At 40.9% G+C, this 9,094-nt stretch overlaps 1 protein-coding gene across 4 annotated transcripts in view; it reads right to left on the bottom strand.

The window, feature by feature from the left end:
- Positions 1-7,650, bottom strand: part of hdac4 (histone deacetylase 4) — a 123,575-nt gene extending 115,925 nt beyond the window's left edge. For 2 of the 4 annotated variants that reach the window (XM_014340675.2, XM_005944116.2), the window contains exon 1: positions 6,997-7,137. The gene's annotated coding sequence lies outside the window, so the exon portion shown is untranslated. The other 2 variants (XM_042212663.1, XM_042212664.1) reach the window with 2 other exon arrangements.
- Between the last annotated feature and the right edge of the window lie 1,444 nt (positions 7,651-9,094).

Raw genomic sequence — 9,094 nt, forward strand, 5'->3', positions numbered from 1 at the left:
ATAGACACAATCAGTGAAAGGAAAACAAAATGGGCACTAATAAGGATGTCTTTCCAAACTGCAAACCTATTGATAGCCGATTTCAGAGCGCTAGGACGGGTTCCAAGTCAGGAGGAGGTCCTGGAAAAACACAAAGAGCTAATACGGGTTATTATTAGAGTTGCGAGGCACCAACAGGGTGTAAGGGGCTGAACTGTGGGAGAATAATTCACAGCCATGAGTTCATTGGGTGACCACAAGAACTCATCAAACCTCAAAATCACATCAATTGAGGATGAGAGCTTCTGTATAGCCGCCCATTAAAATCCCAGCATCCTTCTTGCTGTTTTCAATCTTTGTCTTCTTTTCGGGCCAAAATCCATTTTCTTTGATTAAAGTGAAATTTCAATCTATACTAATGAACAAGTCTGAACGTAACAAAGCACTCTTCTGCTAATAATAGAAAAGTCCTAGCATGCACAGCTGTCTTTCCTGGAAGGTTAACATCAACATACCTATACTGAAAGTTTTCTGGATCAAAATATAAGCAATGTGTGCTGATTTTATCAGGTTGCACGTTTCCCTACGTTCTTACTGGTTTAGAAAATCTAAACATTGGCACACTGATACTGTAAATGGTAAATGGGCGGATTCTTCTATAGCATTTATACAGCCATTTGTTTTTTAAAGAAATGTTAGAATCGTGCAAACAGTGACAACACCATTTTTGATTGGACTATATATAGCATATAGTGCAAAAAAGTAATTGTAAAATATGTATGTGACAAATATTTTAAGATTGTCTTAGGGAGCACCAAAACACTAAAACATGACAGTGGTCATTATAATGTTACAGACAGGCAAGAACAATAATGCTATGATTTCATTCTTAGCCCACTACCTTAATGACAATTTTAAGCCAGGAGACAAATGTTATCAATTTTGTCTGTCTGTAACATCATAATTAATAACTTAACAGATGGCTAACATTGCTATCAATTAAAAATACCTTCAGCTGAAAGATCCACCTTTGATTTGGCAAAGGTTTTAATACCAGATGCAATTCCTAAAGCAGCGCTCCCAATTAAGGAGGCACGGGACCAACACCAACACTAGGCGTACACTAGTTTGTGATCCCCTGAGGCTGGGTTTGTAACTCCTAATAGTTAAGCAACTAAAATTATTGTTTGGTGGCCAAGTTAACATTTATGATGGTTCATGACCTCTCAAAATTGTTCAGTGTTGTGGACATCAAATACTTCAGCTGCTGGTATGGGGAGGAGCTGTGTACCTACCTGTCTGCAACTGCTCTGTGTGATGTTTTGTGTCAACTGGAGGAGGCCAAGATGCTGTTATTTGTATTGGTACTGCTGCAAATGATAACATAATCACAAAGTAATTTGCAGTATTATCAGTCAAGTTAGTATCTGAGAATCTATTTTTTTGACAACCGTAACAGAGGTAGGAGGTGTTGTGGAGGGAGGGAGTAGTCTGCAAGCATTGTGTGTGCATGCTTGCTTTCTTAAATTCATTCATTCATTCATTCATTCAAATATACTTCATGCAAGTAACTCCAACTCTGACTTTAAATCAGTAAGCCTGGCACAGCAGCAGGTGAACCGGTTGTCCATGTGCTCCAGGTCATGGTTACAGAAAAAGGTTACAACTGCTGACGAAGAAAGACCACCACTGCCAGCGTCAGTCCCAGATGGTGATATTGAAGTAAATACAGATGTAGAAGACTCTTGGTGCATAAGCAGGTGAATGGCATTGAGGACCACTATAACAGCCAGCCAGTCCGACCTGTGCGGAAAACCCAAACTGTTAAGGGCAGCAACAAGGCGGCTAGCAGCAGAAGAATGAGAAAAAACGCAAAGGGATCATCTACTAGTAAAGTGATGGTGTCATTCCAACAGACAGCTAAAGAAATTATAATGAAAAATATACTGCTAATATACTGAGGCCGTTAGACCTACAGCCGCGCAAGTTTACGTGTGGAAAACACTGAATGGTTAGCATGTGCCAACTTTAACACTGTCAGATACCGAGAAGCAACTTTTGCCATCTGCATCTAGTTTTCTAAATACACATGGCACAATGAAGGTTATTGAAGTGAGACTAAAACCAACATATGGTGATTAAGAGGAATTAAAATCTAAACTACACTCATTTGAAAAGCAACTGTCAACTGCAGTTTTTGTTTGATAGACAAATTACTATTTGGACCATGCTGCTTGAGTATGAAACCAAAGCTCCAATGCCATTTACAAAGCCAATCAGTGTAACATAAACAACATGTGAACAAACAGGGATGCCTGTCCCAAATACCAACCACATGCTAACTGATTTTAGAGGTTCAAAGTCAGGACAAGAACAAAAGAGCTAAACAGGTTTTTTTTATTGGAGTTTTGAGGCACCAACTGGGGATAGAGCTGAATGTTGGAGAATAGTCAACAGCAATGAACTCATACAGCACCCAAAGGGGGTCAACACAAGGATTCATCAAGCTTCAAATCACATCAATTGAGGCTGAGAGCTTCTTTACAGTTGGCCATTGAAAATTCACAGTCCTTTTTTTACTGCCTTCAATCTTCCTCTTGTTTACTTTTGCTGTTTTTCTGGCCAATATCCAGCTTCCTTTCTTTTTATAAACTTGCATAACAGTAAGCCAAATGAGAAAAAACAATGTACTGTAACCATCTGTTGACTGGTTGGCTGCTTTAGTTGAAGGATTCATGTGCAGCCGATTTCCCCAAGTGTCATTCAAACTATATTAGTGTCTTCTCAAACACTGTGCAATCAAGAGAAGGACAAAATAAAAGAATAAATGAATACAGACTGAAATCAAAGATACAGTAGTATTCAGAACGGCAGTGAGCTGGTGGAACGACCTTCCCAGTTTACAAATTCCTACTGGGTGACTGTGGATTGCTGGGTTTTATTTGTCTCCGAGCACAAAAGTCGCATTAATAGAACCCATTAGAATCCATTAGTGTGACAATGTCCACAAACTGTCCACAAACAAGCAAACGTTCTGAGCGCCAGCTTGTGCTAAATAATAGAAGGAAATTGGAAAGTCAGACCCGGAATTTCACAAAGCACAATGGAACCAAGATAAATGAGCTTATTAAAGAGATTAAAAGAGGCAAACTTAGGACACAAGTGCTCATGAACTTTGGTAAGGTAATGATGTAGGTAGCCCGTGTGCTTGCTGGTCTAAGGTCACTTACTGCAACTTCTCTTATGTGCGCCTTTCACCTATTTTTGTCTACATTTCTCCTGTTTGCTATTTATATTTTATCCCAGCACAGTTGATGCGGAGCACCTACATTTTCATAGTCCATGTACAATGACAATAAAGGGCTATTCTAGTCTATTCTACACATCTTGAGATTTCTGTACTCCTCTGAGTATACTACAAGCCAACATGGAACTTAGAGGTTTGATGCATGTACTCCCTATGATATTAATGCGTAGTACTGAATCGGGCCAAGATGTACAGCTGTTATACATCCACTATATCTTTCCGTGCTACACCCTCCTTGGCGCAGTGATGATACCAGCTGGAGGACAAATCATACAAACAAAGCTTCTCAACAAGATTTTCTTCTTTGTTGGAATCTCAACTATTTTGTTCTGCATGCTTTACTTCCATCTATACTGTTTGAGTTTGTTTTGGCTCTTTCACAAGCGCTCGTTGATCAGTGCATCATTTCACACTGCATTCCTATTGGTCAGTTGGTAGTCAGCAGTCACACTGTGAAATGCTTGTCCTACACTTCTGGTACTTTATGAATTTTGCCTCAGGCTTGGTTGGTTTAAAGACCAATATAACTTTGAACCTCTCTTATTACGTGACTTAGTACCATGAGTTTGGAGTAACGACCAAAAGATATCAGCATGACATATCACCTGTCTTGTTAGTCAACTTTTGTCTGGGAAACTCCAGGAAAAAATAGAGGCTGAATCAACTAGATGATTGAAGAAAAATAACCAAAAAAAACTCTTTTCCCTTGTACTTTCCCAAAACCAGCATTTTAATCAGCCTAATAGCTCCTAATAGAAATACAAAACAATCTCACGGTACACTCTCGGTTCATACTCAAACAAACAAAAGCACAACTTGCAGGCCATCTTATAAAAGCTTTTTCCCTGATGAAAAGATGAAAAGACTGGTTACTTTGCATTTACCCCAATCAGCCCAGTGTTAGAGACAGACAGAAGTTCTCTTTTTCTTTACAGTCAAACCCAAAGTCCTGCTTGAAAATGCAGACTTCCTAATATTACAGCCTTTTGCACATGGCACTAACTGCAACAGATTCCTTTAAAGTGGACATAATATGGCTGACATAATAACAATAGCGGGACTTCCAGTCTGTATCGTGCTATTAAGTCTCATTTAGCTTAAATATTACAAGAAAAAAAACCTATTTTCTTAAACACTAACGCCTAAGATCCAACACCCTCCAGCAGATATTGGGCAAGAGGCGAGTTACGCCCTGGGAAGGGCGCTGGTCTATCGCAGAGCTAACACATGCACATGTCTTTGGATTGCACAGGGAGAACACCCAAATCCCACACAGAAAGGCCCCGGTTGACCAGCTGTGAGGCATCAGTTCTTACCACTGCACCACTGTGCTGCCCACATCAAAATCCCAGATTGCACAGTACAATTAGGAATAATTCAGTTCCACAAACACAAAAGTCTAAAATGGAGACAGTTACTGCAGGTGTTTAAGCCATGCAGATGTTTTGTTAGATGGACTCACAATTAATTTACAGTGATTTAAAAACTCTCAGTTATCCTTTAAGTCCTTAGTCCACGTAAAGCTGTTGAAAGGGGAAAATCAAATGTGCAGGTGACTTTTTGTCTTTTAAAGTCAATACAAGCAATACAACAGGTGTTTCATTTGAAATCTGACCAGATTATTTATGCTTCTCCTGTAGTTTACTGTACACCCCCATCACGGAGATGCAGATACAGATGGATACAGAGCATCTGGTCAAAATCCAAGAACTGTCTTGGGTGGGTCGATCAACTCTTGTAGGGTCGTCCTTGCCAGAAAGCAAAAGGGTCGGACTCGGTTTCGCACTCACATTCTGCAATAACCCACACAAATCATCATCACTGGTCTACAAAGACTAAAATCCAGAGGAACTGCAAGATATTTCACACCCCATGATCATTACAAAGAAAACAAGAAAGTGACTTAGATAATAATAACTGAAATCATTACCACGCACTACAACCATGTCAACACTTCCTCTTTGCATGTAGAATGCAAAATGGCAGTAATCGCCACAAAGAAAAACTTTGTGCAAATGCAAAACCATTTATTTCAAACAAAAACATTTTTTGTGGCGGCTTTGCGTTGCAATCCAAAATGCCATAATATGGTCTTCCTCTGGAATTTTTCATGTGGCCAAAGAATAATTACAGGCTGCCAGCCCTGTGGAGTTTTATTAGGCATGTTTAGAGTTTGTTTTGTACAACAAGACTTCGCATATGCTTCTTAAAGGGGACACCCATCCTCCAACCATCTTATTCTCCCACTTATTCCAGCTCAATACTTGGACTCAACTCCTTAGAGAAGTCACTTTTCCAACGTTCAAATAACCCTTTTTTTATCCTACAGTAGGCCTTGGTGTAACCTCTCAGGTTATCCACTGTCTTAACAACCCATTTAACTCACTCCCCAAATCAGCTTTCTTCTGGTTGGCTGCTCGTCTCAGTCAGAAGGTTCAAGTTTGCAGCTGCTGTGCTCACAATCAGTGCGGCGTGTCTGAGATTGCATGACATCACGAGAAGCCAAGAGTGAAAAACAGTCTAGAGCTGATCGTTCAGAGATGCCAGAAGCCCGAGCGTTCGGCTCACAAACATTTATTTCTTTTACACCATCATCTTCACTATGCTGTTACCTTCAAAGGATTGAGATCATGATTTAATGACATCCGTCATCACCAAACAACTGAATGAGACCACATGAGGACGTTTTGAAGCTACAGAAGATCAGACATGCCTAACGAGTTCTCAGTCACAGACACTGCTGAACATCAGCTCTTAAAGAGTAAGAATATAACAGGCAGCAGGCTGTAGAAAGAGATCCTGCCATAATTCAATGATGCTGTTTTACATCTTCACCAGTCTGGCCTGTGCTCTCGGCAGACTCATCCTTTAGGAGGACAACTCAGACATTTCTTTAGTGGACTGCTGTGACCTTGTTCCCGTGGGGCCTGGAGTTTACAAGCATGCGCCAGCAGTGCTCCAGAGCTTGTAATGCTGAGGGAATAGTTTCCACTAGTGAAGGCTTACAGGAGATTTAGCAGAGCACAGGCACAGCCCTGCTGCTGCTCCGCTCTGTTTACACTTCACCGAGACAAAGTTTACAGCCAGAACTGCGGCAGCGCGGTCCGACCTCAGCAGAAACCTCCATCACACGCGCGCGCACGCACGCACACCCGTGCTGTCTCTGTGTTACTTGAGGAACTATGGAGCAAAGCGGTGCGTTTAACTACAAGAACAAAACTTTATGTGAGCTCGAACAGCTCCGCTGAAAGCGCGGCTGTTTGCGCCGAAACCTCCCCAGAACATCTGGCAGCCCTTCGCTGTAACCTCAAACTCATCATGAAGGCAGTGTGCCAACACGAGGCAAAAACAGTGAATACGCTTTAATAACAGTCCGCTTCTCACCGCAGTCTGACTCTACCGAACTGAAAGCTGAGCAACAATGTTGCACAACACACTGTTTTTGATAACCTACTACAAACTGCTGAAAGTGAGCAACAACGCATCTATTGCGCAACACTCACGGCTTCCTTCAGCTGACTGTAAAACACCCACAAACCCACACGAAACAGAGTAAAGTGGAGTTGCCCCACGACTGCAGCACACTTCGGGGAGACGCAAAGCGCAGCGACCCCAGAGATAAACATCGCTAACTTTTTTTCAATCATGTGCCTTAAACGTTCAAAGCAAACACTGTTTATTTTTCCACAAACACGGAACAGAAACAGTACCTGAACCGAGCTGTGCTGGCTGGGAGCTGTTGCTGTTCTCCCGCTGCTTAACAGCATCCACGGAGCAGGGTTTTAGGACCCGTCGGTGCCGTTAAAAAAAAATCAGTCATCCAACAAATCCGCCATACTGAATTAATCACGTGTCAGACAACCCCCTGTGTTTCCGTAGGAGGCGGGGTCTGCGAGCAGTATGATTGACAGCTGACGGGAATATCTCTAAGTGGACACGAGGTAAGACCTCCATTCTGACACACAGGTATCATCACCCGTCCTTATCCTCCTTTACTACCAAGTACATTAAGCTTTTTTTATTTTTAACTTGTTTAATGGGGTTTTTATGTATTTTACATTCAATAGAGGATTCATTTGATATCCAAGTATGTGCTCAGCAAAGATGTATATGTCCTAATTCTGTTTAAATTACAATAAACAGTAAAACAGCTCCTGAGTGCTGATTCAAACCTTTAGTATTTTTAGGCAAATACCAAAGTACAGGCCAAGCAAAACCCAGCCTGCACTAAAGAAACAAGGTTTCTAATGTCACTGGAATGCTCGGCACTCCTCTTACTTTAATATATAACACAAACAAGCCTGTACTTTTTTTTAATCAGGAAAAATAATGCACCCACTGGTACCGAAGAATGAAATCCCCGTGCGAACTCAGTCTGCTGTTTCAGTTGGTTCTTCCCACTCCGGGACGACTTTCCCAAACTGCAGATAACATGTGTCAACTTGTCACACGCAGTAGCTGGTTTAATACTTAGGTGGAGAGATATGTGGCAACAGTAGATTTTCCAGAAGGGGTTGAAGGACTGCAGTTGCCCTCCTGGAAGTGAGCCTTCTAAAACCATATACACTTCAAATTACACACACACACATATATATATATGTGTGTGTGTGTGTGTGTGTGTGTGTGTGTGTGTGTGTGTGTGTGTGTGTGTATAAAGCTGCCTTATAGTGTCCAAGGAGACGTTCAATAGCCACAAAACCACATATGTAACTGATATCTGCACAGCACCAAAAGGCTTAATTCTCATCAGGGGGTAGTGCTCTTGATTCCCCTTGTTTGTTAAAGGAACACTTCGGTAAGCTGAGAAGTGCAACTCCAACTTCCTCTAACAAACTGGAGCATGGCATACATCTGTCTCATAGTTTTTCCTCTTCAGTCGCCACCAATGTTGGTCAAGTTACTTGAAAAAAGTAATCAGTAACTAATTACTGATTACTTCCCCAAAAAAGTAATCCCATTACTTTACTGATTACTTGTTTTCAAAAGTAATTAATTACTTAGTTACTCAGTTACTTTTTAAAAACACGATTTACAACCTGAATAGGTGATAAAGCGATAGCTCTTTCAGCCCAATTCTACTTTTTCTGCATAATCCATCATACAAAATGTAATCAAATGGAAAAGTCTCTTTTTAAAACTTGTTTTATTAGTTTTAATCTTTTAAGTTTATGCATCAAGCAAAAATTTTATTCAACATTCTCTAATTAGTTTAACATTTAAACCTATTTTCTGCACATTCCAGCACATAAAATAAAATATTTTTTGTGTTTACACTCACTCTTTCAAATAGATGCAAGTAAAACACAGCAGAAAATAAATAAAGTCAAAGACTCAGCGGTCCTTTTGCTCTATTTTCACCTGTAAAGCAGGAGTGGGTTAGGCGGAGGTTTACCCTGGTGCAGGTGTGCCGCGGTCAGTGGAAGAATCCGCGAGTTTCCCATTATGTGGTAGCTACTCGGTGCTTGTTGGAAGTTTAGGGGTTTTTTCGCTGTAAAAATAAGTTTTCTTCCCACGCACAACAGACTCTAATGTTTTTGTCACTTTTTATGGAATCAAACTCAAAGTAAGGTCAGTACTTCCACGCTTTAAACGCTGCACGCTCATACTCTCTCCCACAATCGATATGTGATCCACTGTTGATCTGCACACAGCTGTTGTCACGAACGTCGCACTCGCTTACGTCACTGTCATGAGACACGGTTTTAGTAATGCAGTGACGCAGCGTTCCTACGGGAAAGTTGCAATAGTAATCCCTTACTTTACTCGTTACTTGAAAAAAGTAATCGGATTACAGTAACGCGTTACTTG

This window comes from Haplochromis burtoni, unplaced genomic scaffold (genome assembly GCF_018398535.1).
Source record: "Haplochromis burtoni strain Fernald_Lab_line unplaced genomic scaffold, NCSU_Asbu1 Contig_386, whole genome shotgun sequence".
NCBI classification, from domain to species: Eukaryota; Metazoa; Chordata; class Actinopteri; order Cichliformes; family Cichlidae; genus Haplochromis; species Haplochromis burtoni.